The following is a 14909-nucleotide window of genomic DNA, read 5'->3' as shown; positions in this document are numbered from 1 at the left end:
ACCCAGAAGGGTAAGCTTGCAGCTGGCAAGAGATGTCCAACAGACCTGTGCCATCTAGACTTAAATGGTCCTGAGGATGATAGGCGAAGGCATCCAGTCCAATAGGGACATCTACAAAGCAGGCTGCTTTCAAACCAGCTGCTGAAGTCAGGGCTGCAGTTAGATGTCGTGGGAGGGAGTGGAAGAAGAAAACTTACTGAGTGCACATAGGCAGAACAGATGACACATAATTGTAAATACACCATATGTTCATTTGCACTCTGTCTCTCTAGAATCATTTCCGCTGTCAACTCCAGTTAAGTTGCACTCACATGAGAGATGAGCAGACTATTCAGACATTTGAAGGATAAAACAACTTATAATGGCCAAACATTGCTCATCTACCACAAGCAACTGACTGCTTGACTACAGATAGCATTAGCCTGTAAGGCTGGCTCATTGCATTGATGACATGGTGTTCAGGGATTGTACAATGGCCCAGCCGGCGTACATCATTCTGCATTTGCATCCACTTTATAAATGAGAGAATGTAATCCATGGTGATTTCACACATCTCTTCAGGAAAATGTTTGTTCTGTGTATCATCTTTTCAAGGCGGCACACTGCTATTCAAGGCCAATGGCATTTACCATGTCCACTGTCCTTCATTGAGCATTGGTCTTCTGAGAAAAGCAGCGCAAACTGCCTCTTTTAGAGAAACAAAAATTGCTAGGCAAACGCAGCAGGTCTGGCAGCATCTGTGGAAGGGTTCTTCAGAACCCCTTTCCTCAACGTTTGTGAGTTGTAAACCCACCAGAAAATCTCATTACCGCAAATGGAGAATTACTAAAAGAGAATGTGGAATCTATACCATTGTCTTAAGAAAAGCAATTCAGTCACCCCTAACATCCAGGAATATATTCCAGTGCCAGTAGCTCGTGTGCAAAGTGATTTTGGCTGTAGAACTACATTTGGACAATCTGTGAATACTTACTTTTCCTAAATTTACTGTTACATGGCCAAAGAACTTGAAAGATGAAACTCCATCAAGTTTTTTTTACACCAGATTTGGAGATTTTGTGTTTGTGAATGAAAGTTTTCAAGAACAATCGTTGTATTTATTTGTACAACTCAAACATTTTGTTAATTATCTTTGTACCTTTCCTTGAATATGTTTTACTTGCAATAACTAATCCTTTAATTGTTACAAGAGGAACCTGGCTGATCTATTTCTGATGGTGATCACTACTTCCTAAGACAAGGCTGCCCTCATGCTGTCCAAACAGTATGTATGCCATGTAGACTGCTGGCACATGGAGCAGGTGTGAAAATTGATGTAGCATATTGCCATTGTGCATGATTTAAACCCCCTAGATTAAGGACTGTCTATCAATTAGGCCAGCTACCTGATCTTATGACTGCACAAATTGGCATGGTAAGACAAGCATGGTGATGAAGTGATACAAGTAGGCACTGTGTGAGTAAGCACTGAAAGAGAAAGTGAACAATCTTGAGATACAGCCTGATCCAGTCTGACAGCAAGTTGCCTGTCCCTGTACACAGTGTTTCCACTGCAGCTTTCTAATGATAGTGATGTGATCCAATACTTCCACAGTGCACCAGGTGTGGTTACCCAATGAAGGATGAGTGCATCTAGTGCCCATGGATTGTGCCCTGTATTACAATTTGGTCACCATAAACATGGATGTTGTTTGATGCAAGTAGTGAGCTGAATCTGCCAGGTGTCTGCTCTGGCTTCCTTGTTGTGTTTTCCCAATATCTAACTTTCTTGGCAAATTTGGTAAACTGGGACGCTGAATATTAACGAGGCAAGTTGTGGTATTAACAAAGTATTCAACAATCAATAATGACCATCAATTAGCATTTCATCAGTACGTAGTGTGAATCACATCATGTTACTTTTGAAATGATCACATTGAGATGGGCCTCGCTGGATGTCTCATCCAATTCTGCTGCACATCTTGCATATAGACTACTTTCACTCAGAACCTAATAGGATTCTGTCCAGAGAATGTATAACAGAAAGTATTGATGAAAAATTATGAAAGAGACTTAAATCATGTACAGAAAGTGAAATAAGGATTGGGAAAAAAAAGGCAGAATTAAAATAGATTTAAAAAGACAGATTTTTTTTTAATTCAATACTAATTAAATTCTAAGGCAGTGAGAATCCACAAAAGTAAAATTATTTTTCAGGATTTCAGGCCGAGAGAATTTTTTTTTTGGTAGTACTTATGATTTGGTCATCTAATTAAACATTAACTTGCATGTGAATGCACCAATCCTTACTTTTACTGGTTTGTTTAGTAAGTAATATGAAGAGCTTACAAAACTTGATACTCTCACTTGATTTTAGTGCTGAATCCGCTGGTTAGTTCTATTATATCCAAACCTGTGAAGAACCACGTAACCATGTACCAGAATTCTACATTTAGCTGCACATATGTATATGCTGAAAGTCCAATTTACTCCATGATAATGGTGAGCATTATTACCTCATTTTGTTTAAATATAAAATATTGCATTTCAGTCATTTATTCGTGCTTGTAGACATTTTTTTCATTTCATTAGTCTTCTATGCTAACTTAGAAACATCCAATTTATCCAAATGGTAAAGAGTTACACAAAGGATTGATTGAAGCGTTTATTCAATTCACTCAACGTCCAACATTAATTGACAATGACTTAAAAGGATATTTAATTTTCAATTTACTTTTAATCAGCATCAGCATATCAAATCGCTACAATAGTTAAAATAGTTATTTTTCTCGCTGTATATGATTTTCTTGAAGTCCTTCAGTATGTAATGATAGTCTTCACATTTACTGCTAGTTTTTGGGCAGTTGACCATTAACCATGGAGTTCAATCCAGGTAAATGTGAGGTGATACATTCAAGAGAGAACTATACAGTTAATGGGAAAGTTCTGGAGAAAATTGATGTACAGAGCGATCTGGGTATTCATGTCCATTGTTCCCTGAAGTTGGCAACGCAAATCAGTAAAGTTAAGAAGGCATATGGCATGCTTTCCTTCATTGGACGGAGTATTTAGTACAAGAGTTGGCAGCTCATGTTACAGTTGCATAGGACTTTGATTCAGCCGCATTTGGAATACTGGGTACAGTTCTGGTCGCCACATTACCAAAAAGATGTGGATGCTTTGGACAGCGTGCAGAGGAGGTTCACCAGGTTGTTGCCTAGTATGGAAAGTGCTAGCTATGAAGAGAGGAGTATTTTCATTAGAAAGACAGAGGTTGAGGGTAACCTGATTGAGATCTACAAAGCCATGAGAGGTAGCAACAGGCTGGATAGCAAGAAGCTTTTTCCCAGAGAGCAGAATTCAATTACTAGGGGTCATGAGTTCAAATGAGAGGAGAAAGGTTTAGGGGAAGTTCTTTATGCAGAGAGAGGTGGGGGCCTGGAAGGCGTTGCCAGAGGACATGGTAGAGGCAGGAACAATCGCGTTATTTAAGAACTACTTTTCATCATTTAAATAAGTGATTTGGATGTGAGCATAACTTTGCAGATGACACTAAAATTGGAGGTGTAGTGGACAGCAAAGAAGGTTACCTCAGATTACAAAGGGATATTGATTAGATGGGCCAATGGGCTGAGGAATGGCAGATGGAGTTTAATTTAGAGAAATGTGAGGTGCTGCATTTTGGGAAAGCAAATCTTAGCAGGACTTATACACTTAATGGTAAGGTCCTAGGGAGTGTTGCTGAGCAAAGAGACCTTGGAGTCCAAGTGCATAGCTCCTTGAACGTCGAGTCGCAGGTAGATAGGATAGTGAAGAAGGTGTTTGGTGTGCTTTCCTTTATTGGTTAGAGTACAGGGGTTGGGAGGTTACCTTACAGCTGTACAGGACATTGGTTCGGCCACTTTTGGAATATTGTGTGCAGTTCAACTCTCCATCGTTTCAGAAAGATTTGTGAAACCTGAAAGAGTTCTGAAAAGATTTACAAGGATGTTGCCAGGGGTGGAGGATTTGAGCTATAGGGAGAGGTTGAATAGGCTGAGCCTGTCTTCCCTGGAGGGTCAGAGGCTGAGGGATGATCTTATAGAAGTTTATAAAATCATGAGGGGCATGGATAGGATAAATAGAGAACATCACTTCCCTGGGGTGGGGAGTGCAGAACTAGAGGGCATAGGTTTAGGGTGAGAGGGGAAAGATTTAAAAGAGACCTAAGGGGCAACTTATTCACACAGAGGGTGGTACGTGTACAAATGAGCTGCCAGAGGAAGTGGTGTAGGCTGGTACAATTGCAACATTTAAAAAGCATCTGGATGGGTATATAAATAGGAAGTGTTTACAGGGATGTGGGCCGGGTGCTGGCAGGTGGGACTAGGTCGGGGTTGGGATATGAATCAGCATGGACAAGTTGTACCGAAGGGTCTGTTTCCATGCTGCATATGACTCTATGTATCTTGACAGATACGTGAAAGGGCAGGGTGCAAACAGATGCAGATCTTTAGAAAATAGGCGGCAGGTTTAGATAGAGGATCTAGATAGGCACAGGCTTGGAGGGCCTGTGCTGTAATTTTCTTTGTTTTTTGTTCTTTTTTCCTAACTAAATTTACATTCATCAAACGGAAACAGCATGGCCTGAGTTGAAGGCAGTATATGATGTTGAGTTCTGCCTCTATGTTTAGGTATATTTTCAATCAAAGAAAGAACAAGAACACTTACATTTGAGACGTTGGTTGATGGAATTTCCAAGTATTTTCTTACAAATGACACTCAATGCCAGACAAAAACTTTCATTTATCTCATGACATTAGCATTGTAAAACATCCAAAGGCACTTTCTAGACATGTAATTACTCAAAAGTTGGTGCCTGTGGAAGCTTGGTTAAAGAAATAGGCTTAAAGGAGGGTCATAAAGTAAGATAGGATTGAGGGACATTTTCAGATCTAAGTCAAGTCCCAGTGGTGGAACAAGCTAAGGGTGGGAGAGTGGGAGAGAGTGATTTGCGTGAGCCTAAGTTAGACGGTCAGAAATCTCGATGTTTAAGTGTGTCAGATTTTGTAATTGGTACAAGGAAGATTCTTTGAATGGTGAAGCCTAAGACATGGTGAAATTGCCAGGTCACAGAGGGACAGGATATGAAGAGACTTGGGGAGTATAAGCTAAGCTGCTGCATAGGGTACCAGTCAGCGGTATACTCCTGAAAATGAGATGTTACCCATGAGTCTGCAGAGACATGGGTACCAGTCGCTGACAGGGGCTAGGAATTCTCAGTGTAAAAAAATCTTCTAACATGCAGGGGAAAACAGCTTGTGAACTGAGAATGACCAGAGTTCAGTTACTGCTTGGTACTAACCATATTCTGCAGAAAATGTAAGAAAGGTGAGGTAATACAGAAGCCTTATTTGAATGAGGGCAATGAGGTAAAGCCAACTAGGTCCCTGGTTCAGAGCCAATAAGGTAAACACATGCAGTAAGCAGATGAGCCTAAGCCAACAGAAAAAAATGTCAACGAGAGATAAGGGAAAAGGATAAAAGAAGACCCTTGGGGCATGCAGACAGTGACAACTCTGGAGACCTACCATCTCAGAAGTAATACCTACAACAGGGACGTGGTGGGAGAGTGAGCAGCGTCTGGCCAACATCAGCCCTCCTCAGCAGCAGCAAAACAGTAATCCAGATCGGGTATTACCTTTTATATTCTGTGATTAGTCAGGAAGTGTCAGAGGACTTGAATGGGTGTATAAATAGGTTTTAGTTCAGTTTGTGGGAAAATATATGAACTCTAGTTTGTAATAGAATATATAAGAAGTACGTGCAGCGTTTAATACTTTAATTAAGTGACTTGTGAAGTTGTAAGAATTGATTCTTCTGCTCTCTGTCCGCACCAGAAGTTGCAGCCAGTGATTGCTAGACTCAGATAGCAGCAGACGGTTTTCGGACTTAAACAGGCATCAACAGGGAGGATAGCGAAAAATTAAATTAGAGGTGTTGATGGACCTGAAACAACTGAGGATCAGAATGCCCAAGAGTGATGGGTAAAAGGAACTTGGTGCAGGTTAAGATTCAAACAGCTGAACTTTTGGATGTGCTGAAGTTCGTGAAGGCTGGGAGTTTGCCAGGAGCAGCATTTAAATAGGTGTGATGGTGAAGTGTGTACTGTTGGCTCAGGCATCAATAGAAGAGATGAGGAGTAACTGGGAAGATGGATAACCGATAGAGGTAAAGTGAGAAATATTGAACCAAAAGTTAGGGTTTTGGGAATTCTGTGGGTACAGTTAAAATGACTTAGCAGTGATAGTTGTTCATGGACCCACAAAGAATGTTGGTTTGTTGGGTCTTTTTTGGATGGGGTGACTTTAGAATATGAGTGCTGATGTTTTCAAGGAAGTGAGTAAAGATAGTCTTATAATAGTAGGTGATGTCAAAGTCCAGAGAATCGATATGGAAGATATTTCCAGCAGATCAGTATGATTTGGCTGCAATCCCAATGATGTATTCATGTCCAATTTCAAATAGTGTCATTTCTTGAGAATGTTGGTATAATAGTTCTCCTTAACAATCCCGATAGTCTTGCTATATATCAAGTCTGAAATCAAACAATGCAGGTTTTGTCAAGCATCTTCATTTATTTCATCATCTTCCCAAAGTAATCCATATTTAAACCTTGTTTGTGTAAAGTAATCATAATCACAGATTAGTAATGGACTGTAGAACTCAGAGCATAGAACAGTGCAGCACAGGAACAGGTCCTTTAGCCCACCATGTCTGTGCTGACCATAATACCATTCCAAAGTAATCCCATCTTTTTCATCATTTTGGAGAACTAAGACATATAAAAATATCTGAGAAAGTAAAGAGTTGGTTTTACGCCTGTCCTCAGATATTGTTGTTGACAATGCAAGGGATATTTTTACAGTAAATGTTGGCAGGGTAATTAGCCTTGGACACTTTTAGCTGAGCTCTACCCTATTCCCCCCCCAAATCAATAGAAGTTCACTTTATGATCAGAGTTTACTGGACACTATCCAAGAGCAGGAATACAAGTTTTTTTCTTGCTGAAAAACACAGAAGCTTTTTGTGTCACTTTATGACTTCACCAGTCATGATCAACTGACTTGAGTTCACGCTTGGGATTTTTGAGTATGTGTTCTTTAGTTCTACAGCAGATACATCTATTTATTTGCCCATTTAGTAGTCAAGGAAGTATTATTAGTGGTTTTGATAACTACTTTTATATGTCTTTGTGGAGCATTGTAGCCTGAGTGATTTTTGTTCATGTTTGCCTACATTATAATAATCAAATTGTAAAATGCACTGGGACATTTAAAAAAAAGCTCTGTTTTCCTTCTTTATTTAATATGGTTTGAAAATCTTGTATTTGAGCTTCCAGTAGTTGATACTATCATTAAATAAGCCACATTTAGAGGTATCAACTGTGACTGAAGTGTTTCAATTGAGTTTTGTGTCTTGTTGAATGTTTCCCTCTCCTTTGCACTGTCAATCAACTTAATAGCCATTAACTACATTCTATCAGTCAGGCATGTAGGTGTTTACAAGCATTTGCAGCTTTGCTGCTGCTTTCCAGCCATATAATGGGTTATGACAGTATTGTAACAATCTATAAGTACAAATGTTTAATGGACTGTTACCAGAATTTATTCAAATTGCATAGTACTTCAACTTACATTTCTTTCTAATAATACATTTGTTTCCATGCACTGCAGGAAGGTAAAACAAAGCTGCTGTTACTTATTAAATCTGTGAAATATTAGACATTAAAATTATATTGTCCCTGAAATCGAATGTGGAGATTGAGATTTGAGGTCACATCGTGCCCATTTAATGTAATGCAGGCAATATATAAAATTCCTGTTGCCTACTCATTGTCATGTTCTCTGCATGCTGCAAGCACCATTGAAACCAAGTTAGCAACTTTTAAAGGAAAGATGCATTGTGGCATGAACAGAATCTAAAATCATTGTGAGTAGTAGCAATGAACAATGAAGACTGACTACTGTATAGGCAAGAGTGCACAAACTTTTGTGGCTGCTGTACTGGAGGTCTTAGTGGAGGGAGTAGAAAGGAACTCAAAAGTCCTGCAGAAGGTCTTCCCAACACAAGGGAGTAGAATAGACAACAATGGAGATCAATATTAAATGTTTAGCCCTAAAGATTTGGATGTAGTGTTGTCAATGTTGAGTGGTCAAGGAATGAAAATTCAAGCACTATATCCTACCAAATGCATGATTAACTTTAGACAAAACAGTTCACCACATCCCCATTACCTATCCATCAATAATCTCTCTCAATAAACATTCATACTAATCTTCACCTTCTCCTCATACACAATATTATGAGGTTTATAAGATGGGACTCTAAAGTTACAGTTAATAAAGGCAGTCATGCGACCTGTTGTACATGCTACCCAGCTGTGAGCCTGGGTGGTTTGTTTATTAAGATCAAAGAAAAGTTCAGCTAGTTTCAGTGAGAAGAAAGTAGAAGGTATATGTATTTGGCGATAATGGCAAGTTTCTGGGTTAAAAATGTGTTAAACTCTGAGTATCCTAAAGTCCAAGAAAGGTGTTGAAGGTGCAAGGTTGCAAAAGGTTAAACTGTAAATTGTCCACTTGTAGAACATTGAACATAGAACATTACAGTGCAGTACAGGCCCTTCAGCCCTTGATGTTGTGCCAAACCGTGAAACCAATCTAAAGCCCATCTAATCTACACTATTCCATTATCATCTATATATTTATCCAATGATTGTTTAAATACCCTTAAAGTTATCGTGTCTACTGCAGTTGCAGGCAGAGCATTCCACACCCTTACTACTCTCTGAGTACAGAACCTACCCCTGACATCTGACCTATATCTATCATCCCTCAATTTAAAGCTGTTTCCCTTCATGCTAGCCATTACCATCCGAGGAAAAAGGCTCTCACTGTCCACTCTATCTAATCCTCTATCATCTTGTATGTCTCTATTAAGTCACCTCTTAACCCCCTTCTCTCTAACGGAATCAGCCTCAAGTCTCTGAGCCTTTCCTCATAATACCTTCCCTCCATACCAGGCAACGTTGTAGTAAATCTCCTCTGCACCCTTTCCAATGCTTCCAACATCCTTCCTATAATGCGGCAACCAGAACTGTACGCAATACTCCAAGCCGTTCAGCTAGTTTTGTACAGCTGCAGCATGACCACATGAGTCCGAAACTCAATCCCTCTACCAATAAAAGCTAACACACCGTACATCTTCTTAACAACCCTGTCAACCTGGGTGGCAACTTTCAGGGATTTATGCACATGGACACCAAGACCTCTCTGCTCAACCACACTGCCAAGAATCTTACCATTAGCCCATTACTCTGCATTTCTGTTACTCCTTCCAAAGTGAATCACCTCACACTTTTCCGCATTAAACTCCATTTGCCACCTCTCAGACTAGCTCTGCAGCTTATCTATGTCCCTCTGTAACCTGCAACATCCTTCTGCACTGTCTACAACTTCACCTTGACTTTAGTCTCATCCGCAAATTTACTAAACCATCCTTCTGCACCTTCATCCAGGTCATTTATAAAAGTGACAAACAGCAATGGCCCCAAAACAGATTCTTGCAGTACACCACTAGTAACTGAACTCTAGGATGAATAGTTCCCATCAAGCATCACACTCTGTCTTTTTTCAGCTCGCCAATTTCTCGACCAAACCGCTAAATCACTCTCAATCCCATGCCTCCGTATCTTCTGCAATAGCCTACCATGGGAAACCTTATCAAACATTTTATTGAAATCCATATACGCTACATCAACTGCTATACCCTCATCCACCTGTTTGGCACCTTCTCAAAGAGATTGTGAGGCACAACCTACCCTTCAAAAAACTGTAGTGATTATCCCTCATCAAATTATTCCTTTCTAGATAATTATAAATCTTCTTTAGAGTCATAGAGTCATAGAAATGTACAGCATGGAAACAGACCCTTTGGTCTAACCCGAACATGCAGACCAGATATCCCAAGCCAATCTAGTCCCTACCTGCCAGCACCCGGCCCATATCCCTCCAAACCCTTCCTATTCATATACCCATCCAAATGCCCAGGAAATGTTGCAATTGTACCAGCCTCCACCACTTCCTCTGGCAGCTCATTCCATACACGTACCACCCTCTGTGTGAAAAGGTTGCCCCGTAGGTCTCTTTTATATCTTTCCCCTCTCACCCTAAAACTATGACCTCTAGTTCTGGACTCCCTAACCCCAGGGAAAAGACTTTACCTATTTACCCTATTCATGCCCCTCATAATTTTGTAAACCTCTATAAGGTCACCCCTCAGCCTCCGACGCTCCAGGGAAAACAGCCCCAGCCTGTTCAGCCTCTCCCTATAGCTCAAATCCTCCAACTCTGGCAACATCCTTGTAAACCTTTTCTGAACCCTTTCAAGTTTCACAACATCTTTCTGATAGGAAGGAGACCAAAATTGCGCGCGATATTCTAAAAGTGGCCTAACCAATGTCCTGTACTGCCATAACATGACCTCCCAACTCCTGTACTCAATAATCTGACCAATAAAGGAAAGCATACTAAACGCCTTCTTCACTATCCTACCTACCTGTGACTCCACTTTCAAGGAGCTATGAATCTGCCCTCCAAGGTCTCTTTGTTCAGCAACACTCCATAGGACCTTACCATTAAGAGTATAAGTCCTGCTAAGATTTGCTTTCCCAAAATGCAGCACCTCACATTTATCTGAATTAAACTCCATCCGCCACTTCTCTACCCATTGGCCCATCTGGTCCAGATCCTGTTGTAATCTGAGGTAACCCTCTTCGCTGTCCACTACACCTCCAATTTTGGTGTCATCTGCAAACTTACTAACTGTACCTCTAATGCTCGCATCCAAATCATTTATGTAAATGACAAAAAGATGAGGACCCAGCACCGATCCTTGTGGCACTCCACTGGTCACAGGCCTCCAGTCTGAAAAACAATCCGCCGCCACCACTCTCTCTCTTCTACCTTTGAGCCAGTTCTGTGTCCAAATGGCTAGTTCTCCCTGTATTCCATGATATCTAACCTTGCTAATCAGTCTCCCATGGGGAACCTTGTCGAACACCTTATTGAAGTCTATATAGATCACATCTACTGCTCTGCCCTCATCAATCCTCTTTGTTACTTCCTCCAAAAGTCACTGAAGTTTGTGAGACGTAATTTCCCATGCACAAAGCCATGTTGACTATCCCTAATCAGTCCTTGCCTTTCCAAATATATGTACATCCTGTCCCTCAGGATTCCCTCCAACAACTTGCCCACCACTGATGTCAGACTCACTGGTCTATAGTTCCCTGGCTTGTCTTTACTACCCTTCTTAAACAGTGGCCCCACGTTTGCCAACCTCCAGTCTTCCAGCATCTCACCTGTGACTATTGGTGATATAAATATCTTAGCAAGAGGCCCAGGAATCACTTCTCTAGCTTTCCACAAAGTTCTCAGGTACACCTGATCAGGTTCTGGGGATTTATCCACCTTTATGCATTTCAAGACATCCAGCACTCCCTCCTCTGTAATCTGGACATTTTTGCAAGATGTCACCATCTATTTCCCTGCAGTCTATATCTTCCATATCCTTTTCCACAGTAAATACTGATGCAAAATACTTATTTAGTATCTCCCCCATTTTCTGTGTCTCCACACAAAGGGCGCCTTGCTGATCTTTGAGGGGCCCTGTTCTCTCCCTAGTTACGCTTTTGCCCTTAATGTATTTGTAAAAACCCTTAACACTGTTTGCCAAGGCTATCTCATGTCCCCTTTTTGCCCTCCTGATTTCCCTCTTAAGTATACTCTTACTGCCTTTATACTCCTCTAAGGATTCATTCGATCTATCCTGTCTATATCTTACATGTGCTTCTTTCTTTTTCTCAACCAAACCCTCAATTTGTTTGGTCATCCAGCATTCCCTATACCTACCAGCTTTTCCTGTCAATCAAGCAGGAATATACTTTCTCTGGATTCTCGTTATCTCATTTCTGAAGGCTTCCCATTTCCCTTCTTTCCAAAACTTTGCCCACAACAGAAGTAAGGCTCTCTGGTCTATAATTAGCAGGGTTGTCTCTACTCCCCTTCTCGAACAAGGGGACAGCATTTGCTATCCTTCAATCATCTGGCAGTATTTTTGTAGATAATAATGACATAAAGATTAAAGCCAAAGGCTCTACAATGTCCTCACTGGCTTCCCAGAGAATCCGCGGATAAATTCCATCTGGCCCATGATACTTATCTATTTTCACACTTTCCAGAACTGCTAACACCTCCTCCTTATGAACCTCAATCCTGTGTAGTCTAATAGCCTGTATCTCAATATTCTCTTCGACAACATTGTCTTTTTCCTGTGTGAATACTGACGAAAAATATTCATTTAGCCCCTCTCCTATCTCTTCGGACTCCACACACAACTTCCCACTACTGTCCTTGACTTGCCCTAATCTTACTCTAGTCATCCTTTTTTGCCTGACATACCTATAGAAAGCTTTAGCATATTCATGATCCTACCTGCCAAAGACTTCTCATGTCCCCTTTTGGCTCTTCTTAGTTCTCTCTTTAGGTCCTGACTGGCTAACTTGTAACTCTCAAGTGCCCTAACTGAGTCTTCACATTTCATCTTTATATAAGCCTCCTTCTTCCTCTTGATTCAACTTCTTTAGTAAACCACAGTTCCCTCACTCGACCACTTCCTCCCTGCCTGATAGGTACACACTAACCAAGACATACAGTAGCTGTTCAATTCAATTGTGCCCATCCCCTGCAGTTTCATCCTAAATCTTGCCAAATCACATCATAATTGCCGTTCCCCCAGCTATAACTCTTGCCCTACGGTACATACCTATCCCTTTCTATCACTAAAGTAAACGTAATCAAATTGTGGTCACTATCGCCAAAGTGCTCACTTATCTCCAAATCTAACACCTGGCTCCTTTCGTTACCCAGTACCAAATCCAATGTGGCTTCGCCTCTTGTTGGCCTTTTGACATACTGTGTCAGGAAACCCTCCTGCACACGTTGAACAAAAACTGACCCATCTAAGGTACTCAAACTGTAACGTTTCCAGTCAATATTTGGAAAGTTAAAGTCCCCCATAACACCTACCCTGTTACTTTCACTCCTGTCCAGAATCTTCTTCCAATCCTTTCCTCTGCATCTGTGGAACTATTTGGAAACCTATAGAAAACTCCCAACAGGGTTACCTCTTCTTTCCTGTTTCTAACCTCAGCCCATAATACCTCAGTAGACTCGTCCTCATCAAACGTCTTTTCTTCTACTTTATTGTCCTTGACTAACAAGGCCACACCTCCCCCTCTTTTACCACCTTTCCTGTTCTTACTGAAAGATCTAAACCCCAGAACCTGCAACAACCATTCCTATCCCTGCTCTATCCATGTCTCTGGAATGGCCACAACGTTGAAGTCCCATGTTGCAAGTTCACCCACCTTCTTCCAGATGCTCCTGGTGTTGAAGTCGACACACTTCAAACCACCTCCCTGCCTACTAGTACACTCCTGCGACCTTGAAACCTTATTCATGACCTCAGTACTCTCAACCTCCTGTACACTGGAGCTACAATTCAGGTTCCCATACACCTGATGAATTAGTTTAAATCCTCCTGAAGAGCATTAGCAAATCTCCCCCCCAGGATATCGGTACCCCTCTGGTTCAGGTGTAGACCATCCTGCTTGTAGAGGTCCCACCTACCTCAGAATGAGGCCTAATTATCCAAGTATCTGAATCCCTCCCTCCTGCACCATCCCTGTAGCCACATGTTCAACTGCTCTCTCTCCCTATTCTGCACCTCACTAGTACGTGGCACGGGTAACAAACCAGAGATAACAACTCTATTTGTTCTAGATCTGAGCTTCCACCCCAGCTCCTTGAATTTCTGCCTTACACCCCATCCCTTTCCCTACCTGTGTCGTTGATGCCTTTGTGGACCATGACTTGGGGCTACTCCCCCTTCCCCTTAAGGATCCTGAAAACATGATCCGAGACATGACGGACCCTGGCACCTGGGAGGCAACACACCTACTGCAAGTCTCTCTCATTCTCATAGAACCACCTATCGGTCCTCCTAACTATGGAGTCCCCAATGACTAATGCTCTACTCTTCTCCCCACTTCCTTTCTGAACAATAGAGACAGACTCTGTGCCAGAGACTTGTACCCCATGGCTTACCCCAATAAGTCATTCGCCCCCAACAGTATCCAAAGGTTATTAGTCACGATGGAAATAGTAGCAGACTTAGCAATGTTGTTATCATCATACCCATATTTTGTACTATGCACCACCATGATGGCCATATGACCATACACAATGCAAAACACTAATTATCACACTTGCACAGAAAGTATCACATTACTGAAGACAGCAGGCATGAACAGGACAAGGAAAGGTGTGGCTGCATGTCCTAACCCTTATCAAAGAGACAGTGCTGGATATTTTGGGAAGCCATGATGTAGAGGTACCAGTGTTGGACTGGGGTGGACAAAGTTAAAAATCACACAATACCAGGTTATAGTCCATCAGGTTCATTTCGAAGTACTGGCTTCCTGAGCACTGCTCCTTCATCAGGCAGCTATGGAGCAGGATCATAAGGCACAGAATTTACAGCACAAGATCACAGTGTCATGCATGCAACTGATCCGATATATTGAACAACCCTAGGTTGTTGTTTAGTCTTTCATCTTTTAGAATAGGTTGCAGGTTTTGGTTATTAATGTGTAAATCCCAGAACTTCTTTCAAAATCACACTCTCGAAATAACTTAAGATTTTATATTAAAAAAGGACAGCTCAGACAATGTGTTAAAGGTGTGAGGTTAGAGTAAGTCTGTATTCCAATCTTGAGTCAGACTGGTTCTATTTCCAAAGTAGGAATTGATGAAATGTGTAAAATTATA

Source organism: Chiloscyllium punctatum, chromosome 4 (genome assembly GCF_047496795.1).
Source record: "Chiloscyllium punctatum isolate Juve2018m chromosome 4, sChiPun1.3, whole genome shotgun sequence".
NCBI classification, from domain to species: Eukaryota; Metazoa; Chordata; class Chondrichthyes; order Orectolobiformes; family Hemiscylliidae; genus Chiloscyllium; species Chiloscyllium punctatum.
The sequence above is the reverse complement of the archived record's forward strand: the minus strand, read 5'-3'. Positions refer to the sequence as shown.